We start from the raw sequence: 23,356 nt of genomic DNA, 5'->3' as shown, positions 1-23,356 counted from the left end.
TTGTAGTCTATTGAAACAGAGTATCATCTTGATAAGCCAAGTAGTGAACCCATTCAGCCTTTATCCCACCTAGTAGGACCATCATGTTAAACCCTTTTGCCTTTACAATAAGCCATTTTCTTTCATAAAACCCCCCTACCCTTTACCCACTCGGACAAGGAGTATAGCCAAAATCTTTATCATCCATACCCATATGTTTAGAATCTGAGGGCACAAGGAGGAAGAAAGACCACAAAAGGAAGATTACAAGGAAATATCGAGAGATACAATGAAGACCATCATTACGTTCAAAGTGAAAGAAGCTAGTGGAAAACAAGCATATCCATTACTAATCAAGGATATACCAATGGGTTTTAACTAAAAAAAAAAAAAAGCAGAATGGATGGAAAAGCTAAGACAAAGGAAGAATTTTTCTCTAATGATCTGAGAATTTGAAGAAATCTTCCAAAGAAAGAAGCAAAACCCTTAGTGTTTTTCAGAAACAACCTTAGAATCCTTTTTACCTTCATAAACCAATACCCAAGCCAAGTTACAACCCATGACTTATCACTACAGTATGGTACGAAGTCTAGAATAGGTGAGAGGATGCTAAAGTGAAGGACCCGACACTTCATATGTGATTGACATTATTTCCATGAGACTAATTTTATTCAGAAGTCTTTTTTTCAAGGTAATATGTGGGATGTTCGTATGTATTATTCTTTTCCCCACATACATGAGGTAAAATAGTAGACCATCTTCTGAGAGATTCTTTTCTGAGAATATGACCGGTGAGGATTGAAAGTCGAGATTATCTACCTATGGTAAACTAGGGATTCCGTTTCTTGGATAGGAGAGTATAGGAGATTGACTAAGTACACACATAAGCCTTGATTGAGAATTTTGTCAATTTTTACTATCTCCCATCATAATCTATGAGTCTTTGCAGCAATGTAGTTAGCAATGGAGACCGTCTGTTGGAGTAAGCACTAAGTGGGTAAGGAATTTCTCTCTCTAAAAAATACCATCATTCTTGAACATGCTATTGATTGATTTTGTGGGTATATCACCATAAAACCCTCACGAGACTATAACTCATCCTTTTTGGGGAACTTAAAGGTTTAAAGCCTTGTTGAATATGGTAAATGCAATCGCGATGCCTGCGAAAATGAGTTAGGATTTTATTAGGATGTGATTTTGATAACTTATCTATTTTTTTATCTTATTTGCTAAGAGACTAGCAAAAGGCTAGTTGGGAGTTGTGATAAGTGCTCAAAAAGTGCTATTTAACCCTCGATTATGCCTCTTGTTTAGCCATCTTAGTGGACTAATAGTATTTATAAGTTGTGTTTTAAGATTCTACAGGTAAAAAAGAGAGTTTTGTAGAATATTAGAGAAAATGGGGTAAAACGGAGCAATTCGAGACATTAAGGATCACATGGGAGGCCGTGGACAATCATGGAGAAGGCCAAGGAATTGGAGATGTTAAAGATGCGACTTGGACCTAGTTTAAAGTCTATTTGGAAGCCAAGGCCAAAGGATTCGTTGTTTGGACCAAAGCCCGAAGGGATAGAAGGATAGAGCGTAAGAGAAAATGGGCTTATCGTCTGGGGGCGATATCGAAGCGTCGAGGGCGCATTGAGTGCGTCTGGGACTCATAAATCATCGGCCCGTGGGCGTTGATTGATTAAGTCCAGGACACATGAATAATGCGTCCGTGCACGAATGAATCTTCTTGTAGCCAATTCCTTCTTCCCAAAGGCGAAAGTCGGACTCTGGGAAGAAGTCTATTTGTATTAGGAAACAAATGACGGTTTGGAATGCTTCTAGAGCTCATTGTAACCCCCTATAAATAGAGGACCTAAGTGCCTCATGTAATTGGCCAATTCACTTATATTCTTGTCTCGGAAACTTGAGGCGCAGAGAGATTAATAATAAAAGATCGGTTTTAACTAGCCGAGTCTTAATAAATTAGTCTTTCTAGTCTTATGTTCTTCGACTCTTCTTCTTCTCGTTCTTCGTGTTCTTCCTTCTTTATGGAAGGCTAATCTTCTCCTTCAAGGGAGGAGATGAAGCCGGTGCTTAAGGTTTAATGATTCTTCTGGTTTATGGTGTTCTTCAATCAGGTTAGTTCTTTATGTTTTTAGTTATTAGTTCCATTGCCCACACCAGGGAATGGAAGTATAGATTAAGGTTTTTATTTATTACAATTGAATATCATGCTAGTTTAGGGTTCTATTTATTGCAATTGAATATTTGCTAGTAACATGCTTTTATTTATTGCAATTGAATATAATGCTAGAATAGAGTTTTATTTATTGTAATTGAATATTATACTATTATTCTCTACTTTTCTTCTAGTTGTGTAGTGTTTTAGGGTAAGGAAAGTATTCCTTGTGTTTGCCTTAAATGGTGATTCATTGAATAGCTGCCCAAGCTCACATAAAAGGAAAGAAGATACTAGTAACATGAACATAGGAACAACCTTGAGTAGAGTTAATTGTTAACGATGTTTCATCCAAGAGGGCATCGGCACTCGCTCGATTGCCCGATTGTAGTCTACTTGGAGAACAACATGAAGCAAAAGGTCATTGAATCAAAAGCATTGGTGGATTTGAATCTCTTGAATCTATCTCTCTCATATTCTTTCTCCTTATTTCCAATTCTTAGCTTTAGTATAAGTTTAGTTTACCATTAGAATCTACAATATCTATAATCATAGTTTTTAATCCCTCAAACCCCCTTTCCAGTCGTATCCTTCATATAAACATACACTTAAAAGTGGAATGATACCCTACTCATCCTTTACTTATTGAGGGATAATTAGGTTTTGATACGCTTCTTTTTGTTCAACGACCATCATCTATCTACATCATCCATATACCACATCTCACACACAAAAAGAGGAAGTGTCACATAGCTGCTGCTGAATGGGGCTGAGAAGTTTTGGGACATTGATTATACCTTATAGAGAGAACTGGTTGAACTTTCAAGAAGTCAAATAGCCACTGCCATAGTTATGTAGCACCGTTACATTCCCAGAGCATGTGGCTGATGTTCTCTTCTTAATTTCTGTAGAATCTGCAACGAGAAACCATGTGTATACCTTTTGTTCGTACCTTGTCATCTGTTGGGGGAAGCGTTTTGAATTAGTTTCCATACTATACTTGTTGTTTTGGGGTGCAAGTACCCATTTATACCATCAAACAGGTTATAGGTTCATGATGAAGCTAGGAGAGAAACGCTTGTGAGTGAGCCTTGCTTAGGACCGGGGATATCGTTGTCACTCGTGAAGAACAACCCCTCATTTGATTCTTATTGCGTGAAACTAGTGAGTACTTAGTATTTTGTTTATGTTAACTATGTGTATGATTTATTTTTATCTTATGATGCTTTTCTATTCGTCATAACATATATGTGTAGGAAGATGAATTGATAATATAGTATGTAAGCGGTAGTTTTCTTGGTTTAGTTTTCTGGGGTCGGTTCAGAAGAGTCCTGAAAAATCATGCTTGGGAATGAGGTCTCAGGGCTTGAATAAGATTTTTAGATCTGCAAGTCTTCTTTCCAATACAGTTGGATTCACCTCATTTCAATATCTACACAGTAAGTTAAGACTGTTTTAATATAGAGAGGCCTGTCAGGATTTTTCTGACCAAGTTCTGTGTTTGGTCGCATTCTGTGAATTTTCTGTTAAGAACCTACTTTCATGGTCTAAACGTTAGTTGTAGGTAATTTAATTATGTTTCAAACCCAATTTACCTTGTACTAATCCAAGTTATACAAAGGAAGTTACAACAGTTTTGTTCTTGCTTATACATGCTATTCTTACTTGCTCGCTCATCTGATTAATTGATCATGTGATTATGAAGGCCTCACCTATCACTTTCGGGGATTGTTAAGTTTACATAGAGGAAAAGAGAACTTCAACTAGAGTTAAGTGGAACTCTTATACATATAAAGGCATGGGTGCCTTTTCTGTAAATCCTATAATCTAATACAGTTCATCTATTTGCTGCAACATCTATTTGTTGTCGTTCGGTGTATTGTGTAGGGTATCGATTTTATGAAGAGAAAAACAAGAAGGCCAAAAGAATTGCTTCCCAATTTGATGAGTCATGTTCACCTCAAGCTCCTCATCAAGGTAAAAACTTAAACCCCACTCTCCATTTTCTCAATTTTCAACTCGTCGAGTTACTATAAGGTTTTCTTTTTATGTACCGATTTTATGTAATCATTGTTTATGTCGTCGAGATATGGGAGTAGGCAACAAATGCTCTATCTTTAAGGAGGGGGGGGGGAGGGGGGGGGGGTCAAGTATTTAATTAATTGCATGAATTTAATTAGTATGATTGTTTTTCTGAGTTCATTATTTGTTTTGTAATTTTTTTTGGAATTAGATGGGCTTTGTGGAGTGGCACTAGGATTTCTATTGAGTGAAGCTATCGTCACTAATGCTTGTTATTGCATTTTGAAGATTCGGGATTGCTTGGAAAATCGTATAGAAATTTGTAACCCTTAGTAAATTTGAATTTGCAACCCTCAAAACTCTTTTGAAGTTATATATATGGTTCAATGACTATAATATTTGTTTTCAGGTGTTTGCTTGTGTTTATTTTACTTGTCAAATGGTATGAAAAAACATTTGGTAATTTTATTTGCTTCTATATGAAACCATAGGAGGTGCAAGTTTAGAGTAGGAAAAAAATTAAAATAATTTTTTTTACTATATCAACACATTAGTAACGGTTTACAACCGTTGCAAAGTAAAAAATAAATATTAAAGTATTCATTAATAATCGTTACAAATCAAACTACGGAATTGGGCGTACCTTAAGTCAAAACGACCGGCTCGGAAAGAGCTTTCCAATGGTCCAAACCATGACCAAATCAGAGGAGTAAAAATAGATGAAAAGTCTGTTGAAGTCAAAGCCAGTTGAAAAAGGCTCTGTGGACTGAAGAAATTGGGCTTTGGGCTCGATTTTCTAGCCCAAAACATGGCTCCTCAGCCCATGCAAGAAAATATGGATCTGGTCTCCTCCATTTCCACACACAGGATTTAGCTCTTAAGAGGAATTAGGTTAGGTAGCAAGTAGCCATTAGTGCTAAGTTCTAGATCTCAATTTTAGATTCAATTAAATTTCATTTTTTATTATCTTGTTTTAATTTAGATTTGAAGCAATTGTTATTTATTTATTAGATCAATAAAGTAGTTTGTTCTTGATAATTTAGTTTCAATTTCATTAATCATTTTAGTTTAATTCTTAGATTTAGTTATTTGTCATTATTAGTTTCCATCAATTCTTGCCTGAGTAGTTTCCATTTAAATTCAATTAAGTAAAGTTAGAATCTTTATACCATGTCTTGTTTAATTCCATGTGGAAATGATAGCATAATGATTTTAGGCTAAACCTCCATTAGAGGGGGTTGAAGAAGCCTTGATGAAGCTTGATCTTTGTTAGCTTAGAAATCGTCGTGATGATCTATTCAATTTTAGAAAGTAATTAGTTCACCATGAGAATAGGTTTGGTTGCTTCACATGCTAATTATTAATTGGTAGAGATTGACATGTATAATTAGGGATTAGAATTACCATTTTGATATGTGAAAGCATTGAAATTTGGATCACGACAAATCTTTGTTAGTTGATTAAGTCGAGTTAAGGTGGAATCAATCCCCCCTAATTCCTTATCATATAGTCAATTTAGAAATTCCGTAGTTTGAATTAGCGTATCTTGTTAGTATAATTTGCATTGTAGTATAAATTCCACACCATTACTCTCATTAACTTTGGCTAGGACTGATAATATATATAGAAAACTTTGAATGCTAAAGAACTAGGAGTGGAATAAATCTTTTACTCCACTCTATTTCGATAGATTCGAGCGTATAATAATCTTTGATAAATATAGTACGAGTTCAGTTTTAGTTTTACTTGCATTTAGTTTCATCGCTTATTTGTGAGTAGAACTAATCATTTTTACATTTTATCAGCCAACGACGCCATTTGATAACAGTAGATTTGTGTTGTGTGAACAATGTTTTATTCATGCTATTATCAAGATACAACTACTCTCTAAACATGTTGATATATAGGAGAGCAATCGTGTTCGATCCACTCTTGTTCCTTACATACTTAATCACAAATCTAGACTAAATAAAGTTATTCACTAATTAGGGTAATATTCTTATGTTATGAAAATAGTGAATTAAATATATAAAACAGTGAATTAATGATATGAGAAAGGTAATAGAGAGGGGGAAATTCCACCACGCGATTCAATTGGCTATTAGCTTAGTCATTGAATCGATTTCTTGATCCCTAGTGAACACCAAGTTTTCTCTAATCATAGCTTCACTAGCATGAGAGATTAACACCCACACAAATCTCTTTGATTTGGTTTCTAATCTTTAGTTCACCATTATGAGATTTATCTCTAAACTCTCCCAACGATGAACTTGAAATATTATTCTAAACAACAACCATTGTAATTAATTAATCATCCTCACGTGGCTTCATTAACCCCCTCAATCTATTGGAGGTTTTAGCCTTGTGTCATTGGTTGTTCTATACTAATGAGAGAAAAGAAAGACATTAAAAGTAAAGACAAGAATTGAAATTAACTAAAAGCTTTTATTGAAGAAGGGTTTAATGGATGCTACTACAAACTATTTAACTAAAAAGCTAACTAAACTATTGAATGATATCTATTATATATCTTTTGAGAGGCTAGCCCTAATCCTCTTTATATAGGGGAGGATTAGGTTACATTTTTGTGCATAGGCCTGGAAGGGGACTTTGGGCCTCTAATGTGAGCCCAAAGTTCATTAGGTTAAGTCTAAAAGGGCTAATTATGTTTAAAATTATTTCAGTTCACTTTTTATCTACTTATATAGCTCTGATTGGGGAAAGTCTGGGTCCACTGTAAATCTTCTTCCGAGCCAATCGTTTTGACATAAATTAGGCTCAATTCCGAGGAGCGAGTTCAAAGATACGCTCTTTTGAAGTTATGATGGTTTTTTGTCATTTTTCTTCCCGAATTGGCTTTGACTGGGCTTGAAAATGTTTTCTCTTTTTGATTTTTGGGCTTTAAATATAGAACTTACTCAACAATCATCTTGACTCATTTTCTATGCAAAAATGGTGTCTTTAGTCACCTAATCAGCTTCAAGTCTTGAAATACATAAAAACACGTAAATAGTACTAACTCTCATTTATTGTAAACATAATTGGCGTAAACGTAATACTATTAGGGGGTTGAAACTACAGTTGTGGGTGCTTATCAGCCACCACTACCATCACATCAAAGCCATATAATTCACATTAATCTTCTTAGCGTACGTGAACCCATACTTCCACCAAATCTTAGTCTCATGTCTATCAAAGACTCATTTTAACACCACAATGATTCATTACATTTCAAAATCTTCATGGCCATCTTTGCACGATGTTTTAACATTTTCTATGGAGTAAAGCTACTCTTATTGAGCTCTTTACAATTGTCAATTTTCCACATAATCCTGCACACAAATACGCCGGCCGCGCCACAGTCCACCCTGTTACATGGAAAATATTATTAGTATCCAAACTTTATTTCTTACGATGAAATGAACTAGTTCTTGAACATCTCTAACAACGACTGTATAATCCTTATAAAGCTAAGATTACTATCGCCATCCATTCCTTCTAGCTTGCTTAACCAAACCACCATGAAATAAGTTAGGGGTCTGCATGGGTATCCGATTACCCAAAACTGAACCATTTATAGCGGTTATTGACCTTGCCTCTTTTTTGTGTATGTAGATGAGATGGTATATGGATGATGTAGATAGATGATGGTTGTTGAATAAAATAGAAGCGTATCAAAACCTAATTATCCCTCAATAAGTAAAGGATAAGTAGGGTATCGTTCCACTTTTAAGTGTATGTTTATATAAAGGACAGGACTAGAAAGGGGGTTTGAGGGATTAAAAACTATGATTATAGATATTATAGATTCTAATGCTAAACTAAACTAAACTCACTACACCAGAATTTGTGATTTGTGACGGTTAAATTCGTCGTTTTTTCTGATTTGCGACGAATTTTAGCGTCCCACGCTCCCGTTGTTAATCGCCCTGTCGTTAATATTTGCGACGGGATAGTCCATCGTAAATGGAATTAGGAAACGACGAAAATATTCGTCGCAATGTCGTCGCAAAGAGAAAAGACAACCTTAGTCGTCGTTGTTTAGAAAAATTATTTTTAAAAAAAATATGCAGGCCAAATGACCTGCAACTGCTAGAGTGGCTGATTCAAAAGAGATCCCCCACCCTTACTACACATACAGACTAGACAATTGTCACATACCAAATTTTAACTTCATAACAAAAGTAGACCACATATGAGTTTCTTAGATAACTATGAATACATTTAAAAAGCACATGGTAACTCCATTGCATAAATAGCATTATTTGCTAAGTGACTCTTTCAATCAATAATTTAAATGAACAAATGAATAAAAATCAAAGAGCTATTAACTAAACTTTATAACAAACTATAGGCTTTTGCTTTCCATCACTTGCACCATGCTTCCATGCATATTCTCGATAAGCCAGCCCTTGTGTAACATAAGGAGCCTGCACCGACAATTTTTTTTTAAAAAAGATATAACTTGATTCTAGAATCTAAAAATAGGACATATCTAATAAACAAAAATTGTTATAAAAGGGAGCAATACACGAGTTCATCATGTTTGAAGACGCAAAAAGCTAGAATATAGTTTATTCTTTAGACAATTCTAAGCATGAAGTAAAACAATCTTCTTCGGTCAATACCACGCACACATAGCTGCATACACCTTAACATGCATCATAACCTTATAAAATAATAAATAGACTAGCCCTTTGATAAATCTAACTTCAGTAAATCATTTGGCTTATATGATACTAGAGCCATAGGGCTAGAATTTCGTCAACATCAATAAGTTACTATGTAAAAAAAATGTATAACCTTAGTTACACTGAGATACACGAAAAGATAACTTACTTGGATCAGTTAAAACAATCAGTCCATCTACTCTGAGTGGTTGTGTAGGTACATGGATGAAAATACATGGCTTACTAGATAGTTTGGTGTGTAGCATGGGCAACAATCTTTCTATACATTGCTACATAATCAACCTGAAAACAACAAAGTAATATATTTCGACTTAGTGAGGGCTATTTCACCATAAAAAGGTACATATCCATGCAATAAAAATGATGTAAAGGTTCCTCGACCCTTTTGCTATCCATTATACTACTATAAACTACAAACCAACCCATCTAGAAATCAAGTCCATCAATTTAGGATTAACTAAACCATGTAGTAATATCCAACTTGGTGATAACCTGAATTCATTCTCTCTGGCCATAATAGAAAGTCCAAGAAAAAAAGACGAGTGAACAACCCTTACTTTCTCAAAACCAACAAACAAATTCAAGTTCAAACGATTAAAATGCTAACAAACTAAAAGACTTCATTGAAATGAAAGGTTCACAACTAAAAGTAAAGATCAGAAAAATTAAATCATCACAACCAACAATAATATTGAATTCAAAAGAAAACAATATAGAGTAAAGCTCAATACCAGTTTAGTAACTTAGCTACAGTTCTGTGCACTTCACAGAGTTAAAAACTTATTTTGTGCAACGTTGCTAGAACTTACTTGATTCAAAGAATTCTATGGAGTTGCATATTCAGCTACCATAAACACAAAAACCTGCAACATTTGGAAGGTAGTTAAATGAAATATGAACTTCAACATAAGAGTTAGTTCCAACTTGTTGTACATAAACTTCTCTTTATACTAATGTCTGGCATTGAAATTAAAACCACATTTATCAACTTAGAATGCCTGAGAGCAACACTTCCAAGCAAAACTAATTTTATCAGAAAATACATGAGAAAAGGAGATGGACGACAAAATAAAAAGTTTTAGGAGCTCATCCTACATTACATGAACAAATTAATTTCATATAATTGAATCCCTACAGAAGAGGATGGATACTATTTGTTTAATTGTGAACATATGAGGAAAGGCATCCCTCAATTCATACTCGCTTTGCATGTCTGTCTCGCTTACTGGCCATACCAATGACAAATAGACAAGCACCAAATAGTCCATGGCGGCCAGCGGGCACCAAATGGCGACAACAACACCAACAAGAGCAAGCACAAGCAAGTCCATGGCAGCAATAGCAATAGCAACCAGCAGCACCCAACACACAGCACAAAACAAAACAGTTAGAATGAATGTCTAGAATGGCATAACCAAAAGCAGTTAGAATGGAGCAATTTGAAAAAACCAAAAGCAAGTATTTTTCACGAATAGCATAAGAAAAACTATTCAAACTAAATGACACATGACTATTCACAATTCCATAAACCAGATGAGTAAAGCAACAAAAACGCTCACACCAACTGAACAATGAACCATCAGGCTGTCTCACAAACGCTTCAACCTCGTCCCACTCAAACTGTAAATCCATTCTTGAGACCAATTGCAAGAGTGCATCAAAACAAAGAACCGTCTAAAACCAATAGACAGACATTAAAGGTAATAACAATAGGGTATTTACTCATTACCAATATAAGTTGGTTTTTTTTTTTTTTTGCAGCTCAGTTGCTGCCCTACCCAAAGCCACCTGAAGGAATCACACGCACATCATATATTCATTTAGAGAAAACCACCATTCTAACAATAAAATTTTATACTAATCCTAGAAGTATTTCATTTGGAACTTAAAAATTAACTCAACACATTAAGAAACAATAGAGACAATACATTAAATTGTATCTACATACCTTAATAAACTCTTCTGAAAGACCAGCTTCGTAAGAATAAGAATTCACTTCTATTAAATGAAATAGTTTGACGGGAATTGTCTTGATCGTTGGATATCCTAGAGAAGAAGAAGTGTTATAGAATGATTTCCTGCAATTCTTACCAGTATGGAATGAGTAAATAATCAAGCTACAAGTCTCGATCTATATGAAATAGGTTTCTTTTTCAGCTATCCTTACCTAAAGGCACCGGCCGGTAGGGTAAGTCAAACCTATACTAGGAGTCTCAGACATACTTATGAAAGCTGGCGACTATAGCAGCATCTGGGGAAGCACTAACTACTAGTTAGCGGAATGTTTCATTAATAGGGACAGTTTTAGGGGAATATGGGAGTGAGATAACATAAAGTGTTTCCTGATCCTGTGCACATCTTTTTACCTAAAATAGGAAGTTTTTTTCTGGTTAGGACAGTTTCTTATCCTTTTTCTTCATCGATTCTTTCTACAATAGGTAATTGATAACCCGTAAAAACTCAATTAGATTACTTTAACCTTATTCTTACGGTATCAATAATTTATTTCCTACTCTCACATATATATTCATGCAATATATAGAGTACGGAATCGTTCCACTCTTAACTCTCAAGACTTAAACAAATTCAATTGAACAAACACAAAGAACAATGGTGAGAGTAATGTGTTATATGAAATATCTATTCTATGATTATACTACGGATTCAATTTATAATAACAAGATACAATAATTCAACTACAGAAATACTAACTGGACTCTATGATAAGGAATTAGGGGGATTGATTCCGCCTTAACTCTACTTAATCTACTAATTGAAATGTTATCGCATAACAATTGGTAAATCTAATCCCTAACTATTCATGGCAATCTCTACCAAGTAATAACTAGCATGTGAAGCATTAAACCCATTCTCATGGTGAACTAATTACTTCTAGAATTGAATAGATTATCAGGACGAATTCTAAGCTAACAAAATCAAGTTTTCATCAAGGCTTCCTCAACCCCTCTAATGGAAGGTTAGCCTAGAGTCATTAAACTATCATTTCTCATGGAATCTAAACAAGACATGATATAAAGATTTGAACTTTACTTGTTTAAACTCAATTCGAAACTCCTGTAATAATTGAATTAAACTAATAATGACAAATAAGTAAATCTAAGGATTTAAGCTAATAAATAAATGAAAATGAAACTAGATTATGGAGAACTAATTAACTTTATTTATCTAATGAATAGCAATAACAATAATTTAATACTGAATTTAAGGCAAGAATAAAAACTAATTAATTAATCTAAAACTAGATCTAGAACTAAGGTTTAATGGCTACTTTTCTTATCCTAACCTAATTTATTTTCTAACCTAACTATCTACATTTAACAAAGAGCTAAGCTTTGGTTTTTATATGTTCAGATGCAAAAATCGTGCATGGGCTTGGATCCATGTTTCGGGCTAGAGAATCAGGCCCAAAACCCAATACTTTCAGTCCAAAAAGGCCTCTTCAGCTGCAGTTGACTTCGACAGACTTTTCATCCACTTTTGCTCCTCTGATTGGGCTAAGGCTTGGACCATTGGAAAGCCCTTTCCGAGCCGGTCGTTTTGACGTAAGGTAGGCCCAATTCCGAGGTCTGAGTCCAAAGATATTGTCTTCGGAAGTTCTATTGACTTTGTGCACTGTTTCTGCCCGCGTGGACTTTGACTTTTCATCTTTTGACCGGGCTTTACAGAGGCTTTGTCTTTTTGAATCTTGGCCTTTAATCACAGAACTCCTTAGCAACCGACCTTTGCTCCTTTATCTCGCTAAAGTGGCACATTTCTGCACATAATGGACTTTGAAGCCCTAAATGCATAAAAACAAATGTCGAGTATTAACTCTTACTTATTATTCACATAATTGGTCTAAAAAGTACGATTGTTAAGGGCTTAAAACTACAGTTTTGGGCTCTTATCAAACCACCCCCAAACAGCATTTTGCTTGTCCTCAAGCAAATATGAGAAATTAGAATAAGTGACCAAAAATGGAGTTCTATCTACTCTAAGTTTATTTGAGTCGCGATTGCATTGACCATATCTGACAAGGCGCTTAAACCACTAGGAATTCCCTAGTGGACGAGTTATATTCTCGTGAGAGTTTTCCAGTGAAGGTACTCCCAAACTTCATCTATACTATAACGACTAAGAAATAAAATTATTGTTTCCTTATTTGTGTCCCAATTATCTATACATCTCACTAGCGATGAATCTGAGAATAATCATGTCGAAACCTAAGCTAATATGTGCATAATAATCAATCATCTACGAATAAACATATATACAATGAGTAATGCTATGAAATGCTTAGCGAGTCCGTTTCTGAAAACTTCGAATAAGCGTCCTTAAGTAGGTCCTCACATAAAAGTCAAGACAAAAATCACTCGATTTTTCCGCTCAAGTTTATTACTCCGTCTTGTGATAGGCACACTTTACCTTACAATCTCAATGATAAACAAGGAAGCGAAGTCGATCAAACACATCTCGCCACTTACTATCACACTAACCCATTCCTAATTGAGCTAAAGGTCTTCATTAGGTGTTACGGGGATTAGGAGATGGTTTAAGAAGGAAGGAAATGGATATTCAAAAGGACAAGTCTGAGATAATAGAGTCTTCATATTGTATGTAACTTAGAAAAACCTTGTTATTTTCTTTTGCTTCTATACTTTGTTTCCATCATTAGCCATATTTTTCTTTTTCTTTTCTTTGGCTTTTGACTCCCTTTTATTCTATTTTTGGATTTTTTATTTATTTCTATATTTTTTTTTTCTTTTCCTTGGATGGAAACTTCTTTTCTTTTTCTGTAGCAACTAACTAATTTTTGTTTACACAGGTTTTTCTCTTCTTCTTTCTTCACTCATTCTATTCTCAGACTTATTCTAGATTGGGTAAGTTGAATTTTTTATTTTGTTTTATTTTTGTAACAGGGTAAAGGAATTGTGGTTTATGGAAGGCTAAAGAAAGGCTCAGAGGGGGGACTAGCGGAAAATAATTCATAGGTTTGAATTTCTGGCTATATCAATCCAAAGAGGGCCTAAATTCTCGCTTAGGATATGACATAGTGACTAGCGGAAAATAATTCATAGGTTTGAATTTCTGGCTATATCAATCCAAAGAGGGCCTAAATTCTCACTTAGGATATGGCATAGTGATCAAGCAAGTGGACGTGTGATTTCTCTATCCGGATTTTACTTCTCCCTTGTGTCATTTCTCAAATGTTTTAGCTCATATATAAGGCTTTAGGCTATATTCTCCACAGATTTTGTAGAATAAGTACTCTAGCCTAGATTTCAGAAAACTTCTTGCTAACAATCATAGATACTTTCGGGTAATATATTTATAGATAGATGCAAAGATCATTACGCACATATTAACCTAAGTTTCTAACAATTATTCTTATGCAAAAGCTACATTGAGACTTCTAGAGTGTTAAGAGCATAGAAAAGAAAACAATACCAATATTCCTAAGTGCATAGCATAAACTTATTTATTTATATTTTTGAAATTTTTAACTTGAAAACAAATGCATATTATACATATCTATATCCTAACGGATGCCTTAATTACACGTGTTTCTATGCCCCCAAACAAAGAAGCATGCTTTGTCCTCAAAAGCATTTAAATAAAGAGGGTAGAAAAATACCATATAACGCGGCGTGAAATTGCGAACATCTGCAAAACAAGGTTAGAACATACTAATATAGGAAATAAAAAAGCGACCACAACTCCATAAGAGTTCCACCCATTATGGGGTTAACAATTAAAATTGCTTGGGACATAAGCGGACACTAACCGAAACTAAAAACTTACCTCCACTCTAGCATTTACTTTCGTCATCCTCCTCTTCTATAAAGAAGTGAGGTTCCTTCGCATCTGCCATGCCATTATAATTTGCCAAGCTTGCCGCCATTTATCATCTACGGATGCTAACTTTTTAAAAGCCACTTGGTGGGATGGGGTGTAAGGTGCAACCTGATGAGGTTGTATCCTCCACCCTTGCCAAGTCATTGCACGGAAAGATCGGATAATATAATTGGTGGGTCTCACAATTTCGACCCCCCCAATCCGTGAAACGGGGCACAAAAAATAGGGAAGAAACATAGCATAATCGGCAAACTAAAACAGGCATAAGAAGATACTTATGCCTCATGCTATGGGCTCGTGCTAAACTAGACATCAAGGTTAAGGGAAGGTCATGGCACATACGTCTAGGTGGCTAAAGCAAGGAAGGCGGCTGCAAGTGGCATCATTCACGAGAAGAAAAAACGACATTCCCTAAAATGTTTAGCATGATCCAAAACATAACAGGTTCCTATGTTCATGGACCGGGCTACCAAGGGCGACGTTATATTCGCCTTGGTCCTCGATACGGAAAATGCCTGCCCCATAAGCCTCATGCAAAAAGTCATAAGTGTAGACATGCATATTATCTACCCAATAGCATCATGGCTCTTGTATTTCAGCGGCCATGGCAAGTCCAAGAACAATTGCTAGCAAGAACCATAAGCGGTTGCCAGCCTACGTGTGTGATCACCTCGCGAAACCAAGCACCATAAGTAGTGCTTTGAAACAAATCTTCGAAAGACTGTTCCGGTATCAATGTAGGAGATGTCATCTCAAAATTACGCTCTGGAATAGCTGCGAATGATCCGGAAACTACCCGCAGAAAACTGGAATTTTTCTGGTCCACGGAGTCGAGCGAAAGTCGCTCTTCAAGATTTTGGAATTCCGGTGTTTGGCGCTGGTCGCTTTACCTTGAAGCGAAAGCGCTCAAGATTTTGGAATTCCGGTGTTTGGCCGAAGTCGCCTCAAGGAGGGCGCGGGTCGCTCGAAGTTTTAAATTACGGTGTTTGGCGAGCCGATGGCTCAAGGGAGGGTCGCTTCGCTCAATGTAAAATTTCAGAAAATGGCTAGAAGCGCGAGTGCGCTCCATCACCGCAAAAGCGCCCGAGGTGCTGATTTGTGAAAATGGTGAAGAACAACGGAAACGTGGGAGTGAAAGGTGAGAGATGGAAGTTAGGTGTAGTGTGGGTTGTGAGTGTAGAATGAATGAAGTTTTATAGGTTTTGAATTGTTAAAAGCGAATCGGTAGGTTGCTAAAAAGCTTTAAAGGCAATTTCGGAAACAATAAAATTTCCGAACCCAAAATGGAAAACAACTCATGTTCTTGATTCTATAACAACCCTAATATCTTTCATCTTTGGATTTAGACTAGTAACTTCTAAACTCTCTTAGATTTCATCCTACCACCACATCTAATCATAGGTATGCCAATTCGACAATATTCTCAACCTTCACTCCAAAACAAACTCTAAAATGGAGGATCTTCTACAAATCATGATATAATAAATAATACCACCCCCAAACAATTCGGAAGGTGGGATTAACAATAAAATCCATGCACAATTTGAAAAGAACCACATTATATTAAAATTGAAATTCAAACAATATTTAACTACCAAATTCAAAGTTAACTCACACGAATTTAACAACGTAACATCCTATCTACTAAAAAATAATGAAAAACAACATCAAAACAACAAACAAGAAGAAATCTAGCTACTCTTCAAGGGGAGGTGAGGTGGGGATAAGAATAGGAATTTGAGTGATCAAGAATGGAAAAACCAAACACCCCACCCCCAAACAAATTTTTGAAAACAGGTTTGTAAAAATTTGTTTTAAAACGTGGGTCTTTTAAAGTCAGATTCCCGAGACTTAATGTGGGGTCATTTTACGTCAGATTCCCCTAGACTGTGCACACCCCCAAACAAGCATGAAACTGGGGTGGCACAAAGTGGATGATGCGTGGTCAACTATAAACAAATAGTCGGAAGAGTTGGGGGTCTAGCCATAAAAACATGATACTAAATGCACCCCCAAACAGAATAATGTTGTATAATTGGAAGCAAACATGTAAGCGAAGGAATGAAAACTTATGCATCCTATCAAAGAACATATGCAAACCATCATGTTGTAATTGTTTTAAATAGTTGGAATGACCAAAAAGATGAATTAGCGATACTTTAGGTGAAAAGGGAATGAAGTGTGGATCATGACATCTTTCATGAAGCTCAGATGAGGAAAAATAAGACAAACTAGGTTTCTCACTACACTCGGTCAGAGCTTGTCTCTCAATTACCGGAATGGTGTACTCATGGGATTGTGTGCTAGGCAAACACTCTTCACTGTGAAGGTTGAAAAAATTATAGATGGTCTCTGAGGCAATTGGCTCAAGGGCAAAATCGAGGTTCCTTTTAAATGGTGGGTAAATGGATGGCTTAGTTGTGGTAGATGGTTGGATTATAGGAGGTGGTAACTCATGTGGATGGTGGTTGGTTGGTGGTTCATCGGGTGGTGGATCCTCACATGCTCTTAAGAACTCTACATCCGGGTTTAGTGAATCCACAAGGTTGTGGTTCGTGGCTTTATCTTTAAGATTTTCCTCTATTTCTTTCCTGGTTATTTCCTCAGCTGCCAAACTGAATTGAGATTCACATTGCTCTACAGATGTAACTTCCTCATTTTCTTGCACATTAACTTGTTCATGCCTTAGATTTGAATTGTTAATCTCCATGTCCTCACCCTCTTCCTCTAAAACACTACAAGTATCCTCAATGGCCTCATTCGAATGTGTCAAGACATCATCCAGCCGAGTGCGGTTAGCAAACTCAAAGGCCTGGACATGCTCAACAGGAGGGTCCATATTACGAGAATGCCAATAGTTATCAAATTCTTCCTTCGCAGTTAGAAACACTTCAAGTTCTTCAAATTCCTCCTATGAAACACTGAATAACTTGTTAAATAGATAGTTATTCAATGCTTCGTAGAACAATTGGTTCTTCCTAATCCCTAATTACACATGGCATTCCTACCAATTCATAACTAGCATGTAAACAATTAAACCCATTCTCATGGTGAACTAATCGTTTCTAGAGTGGAAAGGAAATTACGACAATTCTACGATAGTCGGAATCAAGCTTTCATCAAGGCTTCTCAACCCCCCTCTAATGGAGGTTTAGCCGAGAATCATTACGCAATCATTTCCGATTAAAGTTAAACTAAACATGATATAAAGAATTGAAATTTACTAATCTAAATTACACAATAATTAAAATCTAATTAATAACTAAGAATTGAATAACAAGTAGTAAATGAATCAGATCTAACACAAATGTAAATGACAAGAATCGAAATTAAACAACTAGCTATTTTATTAATCAAACTAATTAAGAGTAATGATTCTAATAGTTTAATCTAAAACAAGAATTGGATTTGAAATTAAACTTAATTAAAACAATTAAATCTAGATCTAGAAGCTATTCTAATGGCTATTTTCTATTCTAAGCTCCTTTATTTTCTAACCTAAAAATCTACTATTCTCTACCAAAAAATCTACCATTATAAAGAGCTAAGCTTTTGTTTTTATACTTTCAGATCCAAAAATCGTGCATGGGCTTGGAGCCATGTTTTGGGCCAGAGAATCAGGCCCAAAACCCAATTCTTTCAGTCCAAAAAGACCTCTTCAGCTGCAGTTGGCTTCAACAGACTTTTTGTCCACTTTTGCTTCTCTGATTGGATCACGGCTTAGACCATTGGAAATCTCTTTCCGAGCCGGTCGTTTTGACATAAGGTAGGCCCCATTTCGAGGTCTGAGTCCAAAGATATGGCCTTTGGAAGTTCTGCTGACTTTGTGTGTTGTTTCTGCCCGCGTCAACTTTTCAGCTTTTGACCGGGCTTTAGAAAGGCTTTGTCTTCTTGAATCTTGGCCTTTAATCACGGAACTCCTTAGTAACCGACCTTTGCTCCTTTATCTCGCTAAAGTGGAACATTTCTGCACATAATGGACTTTGAAGCCTGAAATGCATAGAAACACGTAATCAGTGTTAACTCTTAATTATTACTCACATAATTGGTCTAAAAGCATGTCTGTTATAGGGTTAAAACTACAGTTTTGGGCTCTTATCAAACCACCCCCAAATAGCATTTTGCTTGTCCTCAAGCAAAGATGAGAAATTAGAATAAGTGACCAAAAATGGAGTTCTAACTACTCGTTTTTTTTGAGTCGCGATTGCATTGACCATATTCAACAAGGCCTTAAACCACTAGGAATTCCCTAGTGGACGAGTTATAGCCTCGTGAGAGTTTTCCAGTGAAGGTACTCACAAACTTCATCTATACTACAACGACTAAGAAATAAAACTATTGTTTCCTTAATCATGCTCCAAATTATCTATACCTCTCATTAGCAATGTATATAGAGTAATCAAGTCGAAACCTAAGCTAATATATGCATAATAATCAATCATCTACAATAAACATATATACAATGAGTAATACTATGAAATGCAATAGCAGGTCCGTTTCTGAAACTCGGAATAGCGTCCTTAAATAGGTTCTCACAATAATAGTCAAGATACAACACTCTGATTTTTCCACTCAAGTTTCACTACTCTAGTCTTGCAAGATGGGCACTTTTACCTTACAATCTCAATGACAACAAGGAAGCCGGAGTCGATCAAACACATCTGCCACTTACTATCACACTAACCTATTCCTAATTGAGCTAGAGGTCTTTATTAGGTGTTGCGGGGATTAGGAGATGGTTTAAGAAGGAAGGAAATGGATATTCAAAAGGACAAGTCTGAGATAATAGAGTCTTCATATTATGTAACTTAGAGAAAACCTTGTTATTTTCTTTTGCTTCTATACTTTGTTTCCATCCTTAGCCATATTTTTTCCTTTTTCTTTACTTTGGCTTTTGACTCCCTTTTATTCTTTTTTTTTTGGAGTTTTTATTTTATTTCTATTTTTATTTTTCTTTTCTTTGGATGGAAACTTCTTTTCTTTATTTTCTGAAGCAATTAACTAACTTTTGTTTACACAGGTTTTTCTCTTCTTCTTTCTTCCTCATTCTATTCTCAGACTTATCTTAATTGGGTAGGTTGAATATTATTATTATTATTATTATTTATTTTGTAATAGGGTAAAGGATTTGTGGTTTATGAAAGGCTAAAGATAGGCTCAGAGGGGCGACTAGCGGAAAATAATTCATAGGTTTGAATTTCTGGCTATATCGATCCAAAGAGGGCCTAAATTCTCGCTTAGGATATGGTTTAGTGATCAAGCAAGTGGACGTGTGATATCTCTATCCGTTTTTACTTCTCCCTTGTGTCATTTCTCAAATATTTCGCTTCATATAAGGCTTTAGGCTATATTCTCCACAGGATTTGTAGAATAAGTACTCTAGCCTAGATTTCAAAACTTCTTGCTAACAATCATCGATACTCATGTAATATATTTATAAATAGATGCAAAGATTATTACCTACATATTAACCTATGTTTCTAAAAATTATTCTGATGCAAAAGCTACGTGAGATTTCTAGATTGTTAAGAGCATAGAGAAGGAAAACAATACCACTATTCCTAAGTGTATAGCATGAACTTATTTATTTATATTTTTGAATTTTTAAAATTTTAACTAGAAAACAAATGCATATTAACTCTATCTATATCCTAACAGATGCCTTAATTACACGTGTTTCTATGCCCCCCAAACAAGAAGCATGCGTTGTCCTCAAAGCATTTAAATAAAGAGGGTAGGAAAAATACCTTTGAAACGCGTGAAATTCAGGGATATCTACAAAACAAAGTTAGAACGTACTAATATAGGAAATAAAAACTGACGCAACTCTATACGAGTTCTACCCATTATGGGGTTAACAAGAATGAAATTGCTTGGGACATAAGCAGACACTAACTAGAATGAAAACTTACCTTATCTCCCACATTACTCATCCTCTTCTTCCATAAAGAAGTGAGGTTCCTTTGCGTCCTGCCATGCCATGATAATTTGCCAGGCTTCCCGCCATTTATCATCTATTATTGCTAACCTATTAAGAGCCACTTGGTCTGACGGGGTGTAGGGTGCAACCTGATGAGGTTGTATCCTCCACCCTTGCCAAGTCATTGCATGGAAGGATCGAATAATACTATTGGTGGGTCGTACCGTGTCGACCGTAATCCAATCTGTGAAATGTGTACAAAAAACAGGAAAGAAACATAGCATAATACGGGAAACTAGAATGGGCATAAGAAGGAACTTATGCCTCATGCTATGGGATCGAGCTAAACTAGACATCAAGGTTCGGGGAAGGTCATGACACATCGTCCCGTGGCTAAAGCAAGGAAAACGCTCAAGTGGCATCATTCCACGTAAGAAAAAGCGTCATCCCCTAAAATGTTTAGCATGATCCAAAACATAACAGTTCCTATGTTCATGGACGGGCTACCAAAAGCGGCGTTATAGTCCCCTTTGGTCCTTGATACGGAAAATGCCCCGCCCATACGACTCATGCAAAACTTCGTAAGTGTAGACATACATATTATCTACCTAATAGCACCATGGGTCTTGTATTTCAAATGGGCATAGCAAGTCCAAGAACAAATGCTAGCAAGAACCTGGTAATTTCCATTGGTTCATTATCAATGTTGATGGAGAACACTTGTTCTCCATCTGGTCTCTCAAAGAAAATGCAGTTATCGTAAAAATAAGATGCTAGTGTTGGAGAATAAAGTGCATCAGGTCTTACCATAAGCGGTTCCCAGCCTACGTATGTGATCGCCTCGCAAAACCAAGCACCATAAGTAGTATAATGTGTTATATGAAATATATATTCTATGATTATACTACGGATTCAATTTATAATAACAAGATACAATAATTCAACTACAGAAATACTAACTGGACTCTATGATAAGGAATTAGGGGGATTGATTCCTTTTAACTCTACTTAATCTACTAACAAAGAACTGTCACACTCCAAATTGAAATGTTATCGCATAACAATTGGTAAATCTAATCCCTAACTATTCATGGCAATCTCTACCAAGTAATAACTAGCATGTGAAGCATTAAACCCATTCTCATGGTGAACTAATTACTTCTAGAATTGAATAGATTATCAGGACGAATTCTAAGCTAACAAAATCAAGTTTTCATCAAGGCTTTCTCAACCCCTCTAATGGAGGGTTAGCCTAGAGTCATTAAACTATCATTTCTCATGGAATCTAAACAAGACATAATATAAAGATTTGAACTTTACTTGTTTAAACTTAATTCGAAACTCCTGTAATAATTGAATTAAACTAATAATGACAAATAAGTAAATCTAAGGATTTAAGCTAATAAATAAATGAAAATGAAACTAGATTATGGAGAACTAATTAACTTTATTTATCTAATTAATAGCAATAAAAATAATTTAATACTGAATTTAAGGCAAGAATAAAAACTAATTAATTAATCTAAAACTAGATCTAGAACTAAGGTTTAATGGCTACTTTTCTTATCCTAACCTAATTTATTTTCTAACCTAACTATCTACATTTAACAAAGAGCTAAGCTTTGGTTTTTATATGTTCAGATGCAAAAATCGTGCATGGGCTTGGATCCATGTTTCGGGCCAGAGAATCAGGCCCAAAACCCAATACTTTCAGTCCAAAAAGGCCTCTTCAGCTGTAGTTGACTTCGACAGACTTTTCATCTACTTCTGCTCCTCTGATTGGGCTAACGCTTAAATCATTGGAAAGCTCTTTCCGACCCGGTCGTTTTGACATAAGGTAGGCCCAATTCCGAGGTCTGAGTCCAAAGATATGGTCTTCGGAAGTTCTGTTGACTTTGTGCACTGTTTCTGCCCGCGTGGACTTTGACTTTTCATATTTTGACCGGGCTTTACAGAGGCTTTGTCTTCTTGAATCTTGGCCTTTAATCACAGAACTCCTTAGCAACCGACCTTTGCTCCTTTATCTCGCTAAAGTGGCACATTTCTGCACATAATGGACTTTGAAGCCTGTAATGCATAAAAACACGTAATCGGTATTAAACTCTTACTTATTATTCACATAATTGGTCTAAAAGTACGATTGTTAAGGGCTTAAAACTATAGTTTTGGGCTCTTATCAGTAATCCCCCATTGTTTTCTGTGGGATTTCTTAAGAGTAAGTAACGTTCTTCTTCTGGTTGATTCTCTAAGGTAAATCCTTCTCTGCTTACAGTGGGAGTTCTTAGAAGAGTTAAAGGTTGTTGCTTTGTTGCCTCTAAAGGTAAAATCCTGCACTGGTAACAGTGTGAGTTCTTTAGGGGGTGGTTAGCCATGGCTGAGGTTCCTCTAGGGTTTGAGGATGGACGTCACCAAAGAGGTGGAGTGGAGGTTTTAAATCAGTCAGGTGGGAGTAATATGGCATCTACAAGTGCAAATAAGGAATCGTATCTCAATATCGCTAAAGGTAAGATGAAACAAATAGTGGATGTATCTTCTTTACCCATGCTGACAAGAAAAGATGATAAACCAGCGATGAAACTCTCTCGTGAATCGGTGGAAAAGGGAATAGAAGCTTGCAAGTATGCTCTGATAGCGAGGTTGGATGTTACCACTCTCAACATTATCACTATTAGGAAGACAGTTGATAGTGAATGGGCTCTGACAGGGCCACTAAAGTTATCA

General features: G+C 35.8%; 1 long non-coding RNA gene across 1 annotated transcript; it reads right to left on the bottom strand.

Moving 5' to 3' along the window:
* Window positions 1–8,326: 8,326 nt before the first annotated feature.
* Window positions 8,327–9,229, bottom strand: LOC147498175 (uncharacterized). Its single transcript, XR_015194223.1, has 2 exons — window positions 9,008–9,229; window positions 8,327–8,598 (listed from the first exon to the last, which is right to left on the bottom strand). It is a non-coding gene; the product is annotated as an uncharacterized LOC147498175 (long non-coding RNA).
* Window positions 9,230–23,356: the final 14,127 nt, after the last annotated feature.

Source organism: Coptis chinensis, chromosome 5 (genome assembly GCF_015680905.1).
Source record: "Coptis chinensis isolate HL-2020 chromosome 5, ASM1568090v1, whole genome shotgun sequence".
Lineage (NCBI taxonomy): Eukaryota > Viridiplantae > Streptophyta > Magnoliopsida > Ranunculales > Ranunculaceae > Coptis > Coptis chinensis.
The sequence above is the reverse complement of the archived record's forward strand: the minus strand, read 5'-3'. Positions and strand labels throughout refer to the sequence as shown.